This window comes from Temnothorax curvispinosus, unplaced genomic scaffold, assembly GCF_003070985.1.
Source record: "Temnothorax curvispinosus isolate PA1 unplaced genomic scaffold, ASM307098v1 QBEX01002846.1, whole genome shotgun sequence".
Taxonomy (NCBI): Eukaryota; Metazoa; Arthropoda; class Insecta; order Hymenoptera; family Formicidae; genus Temnothorax; species Temnothorax curvispinosus.
Window position 1 is genome coordinate 23,469 of NW_020212626.1, and position 9,501 is coordinate 32,969.

A 9,501-nucleotide genomic window follows, 5' to 3' on the forward strand; every position below is an offset into this window, starting at 1 on the left:
CACTTCTCAAACTTTAAATTCCAGAAAAATGGTAATGTTTTAATTTCTTATTTATTATCAATTTCAAGATTCGCGAGTATAAATTGTAATAATTGTTTTAGGTTTTATTTATTTTATTTATGAACAATGAGACAAAGTCTCTAAATCTTATATTACTAGAATTGTAATATGTCAAATGTTGAAGTAATTACAAAATAATTAGTTATATTTTAAACACATCCTTAATGAGTCTTGTCCGTAATGAAAAAATGCCCAGTGATTCCGAAACATTCTGTGTAGTATTCAACCTTGCTTTATTAGAAGGTCTGTATTATGTAACAAGGCAATACGTGCTGAACCACGGCTTTGTAAGTGGCAAAAGTCCGGAACGGTTTCTAAAGTAAAATACTTTTAGAAGAGTATAAGAGCAGTGCCGCTTCGACGCAGCACCGCACGCAGCACCAGTAATTTGTTCGAGAAGAAAAGTTTCTCTTGACTGAGTATATATATATATTATTTCCCGACACACTTTCAACTGTGCACTCCCAAAGGCAAATTTCAAATCTACATTCACGACAAGCAAGCGTCCTCATTGTCTTTCTGCGTCGTTCCTCGCGATTATCACATTCCTCGAACGTGTTGTTAACGTGTGCTTTTCGTGATGTACTGAAAATTTGCAGGGAAATATTATTGTACTTGTATATCTTTCTTTTACTCACGATACTCACAATAAGCTAAAATTCTGATTCGAGGTAAAATAACAACGATTTAAATAAATGACTTTAATAAATGTAATTTTCCAGCAAGATGTTTTGAAACCACTGAATGTCATTTTAATTACAGCTTCCTTTTGATCTATTTAGAAATAACTTTTTTCTTAAAATAAGAATATAGAGCAAAGTCATATTTTATCACGATTATGTCGCATTGCAATTTTTAACATTAGGTATATCTTTGTAATAAAATTTTAAATTTTCTACATTTTTGTCAGAAAAAAAATATTATTTCAATCATCGATAAAGATTAGCTGCATATATGTCGAATGCTCATTTTGCATGTCACTTGAACTAATGAAGCAAATATAAATCTGGTTTTGTATTATATAAAGTTACAGTTATAACTTATTTGAGCCGCTGATATTTTATCCGAAATCATCAAGAATATATTAGCTCAATGTAAATAAAACGGAAATATGTGTACAGCGTAATTATTGGCTAAAATGGTTTGCTCGAGTATTCGTAGGGAGCAATAAGAACTAATGTAATATTATACATTTTGTGATGAAACTTTTAGGATAAGAATATAAACATTATGTATAACTCCTAATAAGAAATTTTTTTTAGTGATAATAAGTAGTTTTGATGAACGACTTATGTAGAGACATAAGGAATCTCTTCCGTGAAATATTCTGTCATCGAAGAATGTTTGTTTTTTCTTCAAGATTAATTGCATTCTAGGACGAACTTTAGCTACGCGACGCGCGAAAGGATGATTGAAAACGAAAACGCATTGGTCTAGCGAGAGAATGAAAAAAACTGCGATGCATACGTTTCACGCTATTTTCGTCCGGAAGGGTTCGCCGTTGCTTTATACAGATAACACGGATTTTGCATTAATGTGAGACGCTATGGATGTTTGGCAGTGATACAAGAAATTTCCGGATTGGTCTAAAAATGACGACGCGGAGAGATAGCGAAATGTTTTACTTTTTTTCATTTGACTGATAGAACGTTTGCTACATAATTAATCTACAGTTGATAACATTTTTCGAAATTGCGAAGAAATTTGTGTAACATTGATGAAGATAATAACTGAGAATATAATAATAGCTTTAACTGCGAAAGTACTACTATTAAATAAACAGTAAGATATTCCACGGTTTTCGAAAAGTTCAATTTTAACGAATTAATTGTTGAAATTTAATAATCGAAATTATGAATATATTAAAATAGACACAAAAATATTGAATATTAAAATAGATACAAGTTGCGATATGTAGTTTTTATTAAATTTTTATAAAAATTCAAGGAATTTCATTCCTTTTTAGATTTATCGAAAAACATCTATTTAAGAAAAAGAACGCAATTGCGCAGTCAGGATCACGCTATACATTTTATTTCGTGTTTTGTGCTATTAAAATATTTTCCGTGATGTTTGCATTGTAACGCTGAGATTTACAGGAAGTATGAGAGAAATTTATCTCAGCTGCAATCTACGAGACATTTTTGTCAACTTGTTACTTGAAATTGCAAATGATATTCGATCATTTCGAACACGCGTTTCTGTTTACTATAAATTTTGCCATTATCGCTACGGGCTGGTAGCCGCAACGCGTCATTAATCATACTCCTTTCTACCGCTCCTGTCACGCTGAACCTTGAAAGTATTTGTAATTTTACAAGTTTCTCGCGTAACAATTTATATCCCAGTGAGCAACATCTCCATCTGAGAACATTATCATGCTACATAAGTATAAAATTGTTACAAGAAAACGCTATTAAACGACACATTTCGAGAAAATGGCACGTTTGTTTTTCACGGGAAAAATAATTGTCTCGAAATGTACCGATTATGAACGTCATTTACCTTCTCTGCGAATAAACAGAATATTTTTGGAAGCGACTTTTTATAAAACATTTTTCTTCAATATTTATATACTATTACACAATATCAGGCAAATATTCGGAAGAAGAAAGTATAGAAAAATACGCCAGTCATTATCTTGATCTAATCGTTTGTAATCGTTTAATTGTAAGAGTGGAAGTTTAAGTCGAACGATAATTACAAAGTTACCCGGTATCGAAAATTAAAAGATTACGGTGCATTAAGCTACTAACTAACAAAGTTTAATTTTTCAGATACGTGCCTGTGTCATTAAACCCCTTTAATCACCCAGATGTTTAATGATTAAACTGGAAAGTCGCGAAAATCGATAGAAAAATGACATCGTGTCACATTTTCTAAAACAACATAATTATCTACGTATTCTACGTGAATGATATTAAATTAAGCCGTTAGAGAAACTTCATATATAACCAAATTGAATTTTTTCTTAATAAAAATTTAAATGGGGACCAATATTTGTCACAATTTCATAGATATATTACACTTATTGATTTTAACGTAAAAACTTGAGCTGTCCGTCGAGCCACGTAGTACCACTAATCAATAACGAAAACGTAATTATACTTAAAAGTTTACATTCTCTTTTATAATTTTAAATAATACTATTAAATTATGTTTAAACATTTAGTATTAGAATATCCGCTGATGACATATTATAAAGTTAAGCGTATTGTTTTCAATTCTTGTGCGTACACTGAGAGAAAAATCCAGGTCTAAATGATCGTTCGAAAATTAACAAACGGACAATCCGACACTTTCAATCGGAATAATTAAAAAACCGATCAATTATCAATGATATCCGGCTATCATTGATTGGACAATATTCTAATCTTGATTGGCTTTTCATAATTCCGATTAAAAATATCGGATTATCCATTTGTTAATTTTTAAACGAATTGTCCATTTCTCTGAGTGTACAGTTGGAATCCGTTTCTCTTATCGGGATTTTCCAGCGCTGTCTAAAAATCATTTGTAAAAAATGCGTCCAGTGAACGTCAAAGTATATGTTGTTTCGTACGAATACAGAAATATGTTTGTCTATGCGAAGAGTAAAGCGGTCTGAGCTTTACGAACGACAAGAGTCGGGAAAGACGTGACGGCGATTCCATCTGTCGCGGCGGACGCATAAAAGTCGCTCTGAGAAAGATTGCAAAAGATAAAGCGGAAAAAAGCTCCGTTTTTCTGATAGCGTGATTTTGCGTCCGGGTCCAGAACCCAGATCCGCGTCTCTCCTCCTTTCGTTTCTCATCGCTGTCCCTTTCTCAAAGGCATCGACCCGAATAAAGTGCAATCGCGAGAAGACAGGCGTTGCGAGCGTCAAGGCGCTTCGCGACGCTGAAAAGAACGCAGAAGAGTCTCCCTCAGTTGTCGTCTCTCGAACGATATTGATCGATCACTTGGTACTCACTACTCAGGAAAGCATTCGCCAACTGTACCAGTGATCTTGATAAATTGAATTTTCGCCTCAAAGAAAAATTTCGTCGGTAATTAAAATTTTGAAAATAGTTCGTCGCTAGATGACTTAACAAAACGTTATCGATTAAATTATTTTGTTAACTTTTAAGCAAGATACGTTGATGACGTTCAACGTGAAAATTTTGGGTTTGGACAGATTTGGATTATCGCTTCATTTTTCAGTAAAATAAATTTAAAATGGCTCGGAGAAAACAGTAAACCACTCAATCATTTTATAATTATTCTAGCGTGTACAAAAGTCAACGGAACATGTGATAATGTAAAAGCACATTTTCGTGCTCCCGCATGAGAGATTTATACGAAACTCTGTCGCTTTTTCGTTCATTACGTAAAACAAATTTACGGACCTATGGACGTATTTACGGGAACTGACACGAAACACGCGACGGAAAGCGGAACGCCAGAGACGGACGATCCTTTGAAGACGAAGACGTAATCTGAACGTCGAGCAGGACTAAATGTTACCGTAGCCAGAGCTCGGTTTAAATTATATATCGGTTGAACATGGCCAAATCTCGCCCTGATCGTGAAACCTGTCGGAGTCAATGAATTCCCAATTCCCAGTACAACGCCCACAACTCGCCCTACTACGTTGATCCATTTACCAAATTGGTCCCGATTATATTTTTCCATCAATAGACGACTAGAGTAAAATCGAAGAGAAGATGCTACGCTTCCTACACTCACTCGCTCTCTCTACCGTCCCTTATTATTTTAAGGATTAATCCTTAATCGAATGGTCTTTCACGACGCAAAACTTCGCTGCTTAGAAACCTATGGTTTCTCGCGAATGATTCAGCAACTGACTAACGCAGACGTTTCCGAACATTTCGGAAGGTAGTAAATACAATATGCAATGGTTATAGCACAGACGGTATATAGTTCTTAGATGAAGTTACTACATCGCGTGACATTAACAGCGAAACTTATTGGAACCTGTCAATTCAGGCAGCTCTCTCATTGCAGAGAACAATATTCCGAACTAATTGGATACGCTTACGGGCTCCAGAGGATATTGAATTGAATGATACGTATACAGAGTATTTGATATAACAAATTATTAAAATATAAATATAAATATTTGAGAGATGTTCGAAATAACAATATCCTCGATATTTTCAATTCCATTTCAGCCTTTCAGATTAAAATCGAAACGCGCGTTGAATAATCATATTTTAACGTCAAATTTATAGAAAATCTCGAATTAAAGAACACGAAGTTGTAACTTGCACTTGTAATGAAAGTTTTTAGAAAATGAATAGCCTTTTTTAATACAATATTTATTTCTTATTTGTGCAATATTACATTTATTTCAAACGAGTTATTGCATGAAGAAAATAGCCAAACAACTTTACTGGCAAATTAAGCATCAGCAGTTTTTTTTAAGTTTTAACGCCTCCTCGATGAATAAAGTTTTATTAGCGCAATTACGACAACTGCAAAAACGCTGGGCGATAACGCTTGAATGATGATAACCACGGAACCGCGCCGGTGCATCCTGATGTAACCGCAATTGAGGCGAAAGTTATAAACACCCACGCAAAGCTAGGTCGCAAAGTCGTCAAGGAAGGTTTCATTTTAAAAGTGCATCCTACAAATATATACGTGATACCGCGTCGTCTATTTACGACCACTTTGTGTAAAAAAAAAATAAGTCTAACTTATTTTGACGCATTAGAATCGCTTGGAGAGGCAAATATCGCGCTGAATATTTAGATTTAAATTTGACCTTTTGGTCCAGATAATATTTGGAAAGAGACTTGATCTGTAATGCGGATTAATAGATACAATTTGTATTTACGTTGGTAATGGTGACGGCGACAACGCGAAACATTAACGTCTTGTCGAGGAACGGTTAAACACATGGATTCCGGGAAATTAGATTAATGGAGGACGAAAGAGGGAGACTAGGTATATAATCCGCGTTTAAATGCCGCAGTCACGTATAACTGTATGCAGTTCGATGTGTAGTTCTAACGACGTCAAACTGCATCATCGGTTTGCTTAATTCACATGGGGTTGCTTCGTGCGGACTGTTCGCAAGGGGACACTTCATCGAGATTCTGGTTTTTTTTTTTTCTTTCTTTTTGTTTGCCTTTCTTCTTGCTTCGTTTTAATCTCTCGTTACATAGCCTTCCGTTGAGGGGTTTTTTTCCTTTAGGTTCTAATGCGTCGGCTCGTTTGTCCCTGTTCTTGCGGCGAGATATAATTCTCCATAGGAATAAAGCGAGAGAGATTTATAGCTATGCGTCTTTATATTTCGAAGCGAGATTGCAAATTGCGATTTTCGTTTATCTTTAGCGTTTGGGATTCTATAAATATGATTTATGTCATGTCTTAATTCGAAAAAATTAAGCTGTCCGTTTTTGCGTCAATACATTTAAATATTTTACCTGGAATCAAACTTATTTATATGCATTGATTGATTCCAAAATAAATAATGTATTTATAAGTTTTATATTAGGAATCAGTTTTATTAATTATTTTATAATTCGGGACGTTTATCTCGAATTTAATTGGTATTATTTATATTCATGATTCCATTATTATTTTAGAAGGATTTTTTATCTCTTGTAACTTTGGGAAAGAAGAATTTTTTTCAGAATTTCGTTTTATCTGGTGTATTTAATTTGTATATTGGTCACCTTTTTGGGACATTATTTATTAAATTAAAAGATACATTTATTTATACGAATATAATATCAGCAAAAAGAAGAGAACTTATATTTGTTTTATTTTTTTACTTTGTCTAAATTGACTTAATTGAATGAAAAATACAAAAATGAGTAAAATATGCAACGAAGACTTCCTTAGAATGGCTTTTGTAATAAACCTCATTTTCTTCTCTTTAAACTTTTAACGCAAATATTTATATAAGAACATCGTCTAAGATCGAGAAAAGTTCGACTTCCTATCTACAGGCAATTCTCTTGACGAACGAAAATGTCGATTTTATGCGAGGAAACAGACCGGAAAAGCGGTGAAATGTGGGCCGCATGTTCTCCAAGGCAAGAGATACAAAAGTAAATTTCCCGCGGTGGCCCATTATTTACTCCTCTTGCCCTATTTCATTTTTCATTCGTATAACGTGTCAACAAATTCGTACGTCAGTCGTACTCAAAGAAGAAGAAGATACGCAAAGTACATATAATTTCAAATTTATTTATTTTTTAAAATAAACATGCGAAGATAAAACATGCGAATTTGATCTTGAAACGTCGATAAATATTAAAGAATTTAATAAAAATTTTAATAAAAAATTTAATAAAGAATTTAATAAAGAATTTTTTTACTGTCTCTATTTGTCTTGTCACAGCAAGGAATTGTCACAGAAGTTTATTTCCTATTTTTAATATTACTTCTATTTTTTATTAAATTTTTGCAGATTTCAACAGAAAACTTCTCTTTTCCTGAGATTGTATTTTAATCTCAAGAAAAATGCTTTACAAATGTTATAAATTCATCACTTTTTATTCGTAAGTATGTTGTACATCAATAATACGAATGATAGATACTAAAATTATTTGTACATAAAATAATTTATATTGCTTTGTTTTAAGAATTGTTTTCACACTTTTTCTTCATATTCATTTTGTCTACTTTAATTGACTAATTGATATATTTAAAAAATGAAAAATTATACTCTAAATACACAGAAAAAAACATTTAATTATATACTAATATAATTATAAATTTATAATAAAAGAAAGTTTATAAATTATAATAAAAGAAAATTTGTTTTTGTTTCTGCAATTTCTATACAACATGCTGCAAATCATTTCACTACTTATAAAAACTTACTGTTGAAAGGAATATTAAAAAGTTATAATGATAAAGTCATTATCGTGCATTACGGTGTGTTTGTTTCACGTAAAGCAATAGCCCGCGGAGATAATTATAAGACGTAATTAACTCCATAACTAATTAAACATCTGGCTTAATGTGAGTAAACTTAAACATTTCTGTAATCTTCTCTGAAGGAAAATATTTATCTCTTATATGTGTGTATTTATTTAATTAATTAATATTTAACACACAGAACGAAGATAAACCTGAATAGAAGTTAATCTGACTTATCTCGAGTTACTTTCCGCCGTTGGTGTTTTCCTGTTTGGTTTAATATAGAATATTGTCATAAAAGCTAGATTATATATATGGTATTTATTTTTGGGTCAGTACATTTAAGTAATTAATTTACCCGTGATCGGACTAGTCTGTGCAGCTAATCGATTCCGAATAAATAGCGCAATTTATACATTTTATATCGCGGATTACTTTTATTTATTATTTTAAAATTTGTAAAATTGATTTAATAAATGAAGAGGTTTGAAAAGATTTTTTTATGTTTTATAACTTACCGTAAGCATAATTTTATAATATGACAAACAAAAATTTGTCCTTCAATTTCTCTTACGTTTGAAATAATCAATTGCGGTAGAAAAAAAATGAAAAAACTATTACAAATAAGCAAATTTAAAAAATATTACGCGAATGCATCTCAACGAAATCGTTATCGAGATATCTTTCCACTATAGGGAGGTCGCGTGTTGCATATATGCGATCAATAAAAATTTATGTCCATGATGCGACCGCGTTGTGGTGCGTCGGCCTTGAAACGCGGTCGCAGACCACAATTTTTTTAATCAACTACCCGCAGTCCGGAAATTAAAATCACACCAAACTGACAAATAGCGAATTCGTGCCACGAATTTTCTCTTGAAACCCGCTACAGTGTAGAAGATTTGGTTTACACCGCGCTCCATCGCATCGCATTACATTCCCCAGATCACGTTTGCAACTTCAAATAAAGATTCGATCTCGTTTATCTTTACGGATCACCGACGGTAAATTGCGAGAGCTCTTTTGGTTTCAATAATTTTCTGTAAAATATATAGGTACGTGTAAAATTCCGATTATTAGATTTTTATTATAGATGCCTGCAACGTTATTTCTACTATCATATGTATAATAAAGCATTTCTTTCTGGAATAGGAGTCTACAAAATACAAAAATTACAAAAATACAAAAATTTACAAAAATACAAATATTTGACGAAAGATGACCGCGCCAAATTTTCGTTCTTTTACTCCCAATTCATTTCGATTCATTCCTAAATCAAATGCATATCTGTATGCGCGAGATGTTCCGCATCCCTCCGGATGTTTCGTATTCAGGATGAAGAAGCAATCAAACATCTAGACTGAATCACTTCTTAGTATCTTCGTGATACAATCGAGAATTGCGAGATCAGACTTAAATGCTTAAATCGTGTATCTTTTGAACTTGCGCTTCATATTTTTCGCTGTCTTATGTATTATAGTTTCGTTTAGTGTGCACTTTAGCATAAAATATTTTGACCACTTCTGTAATTTTTTTATTACTAATTTATGCGTCGATACAATATGATACCTTGTTTATAAA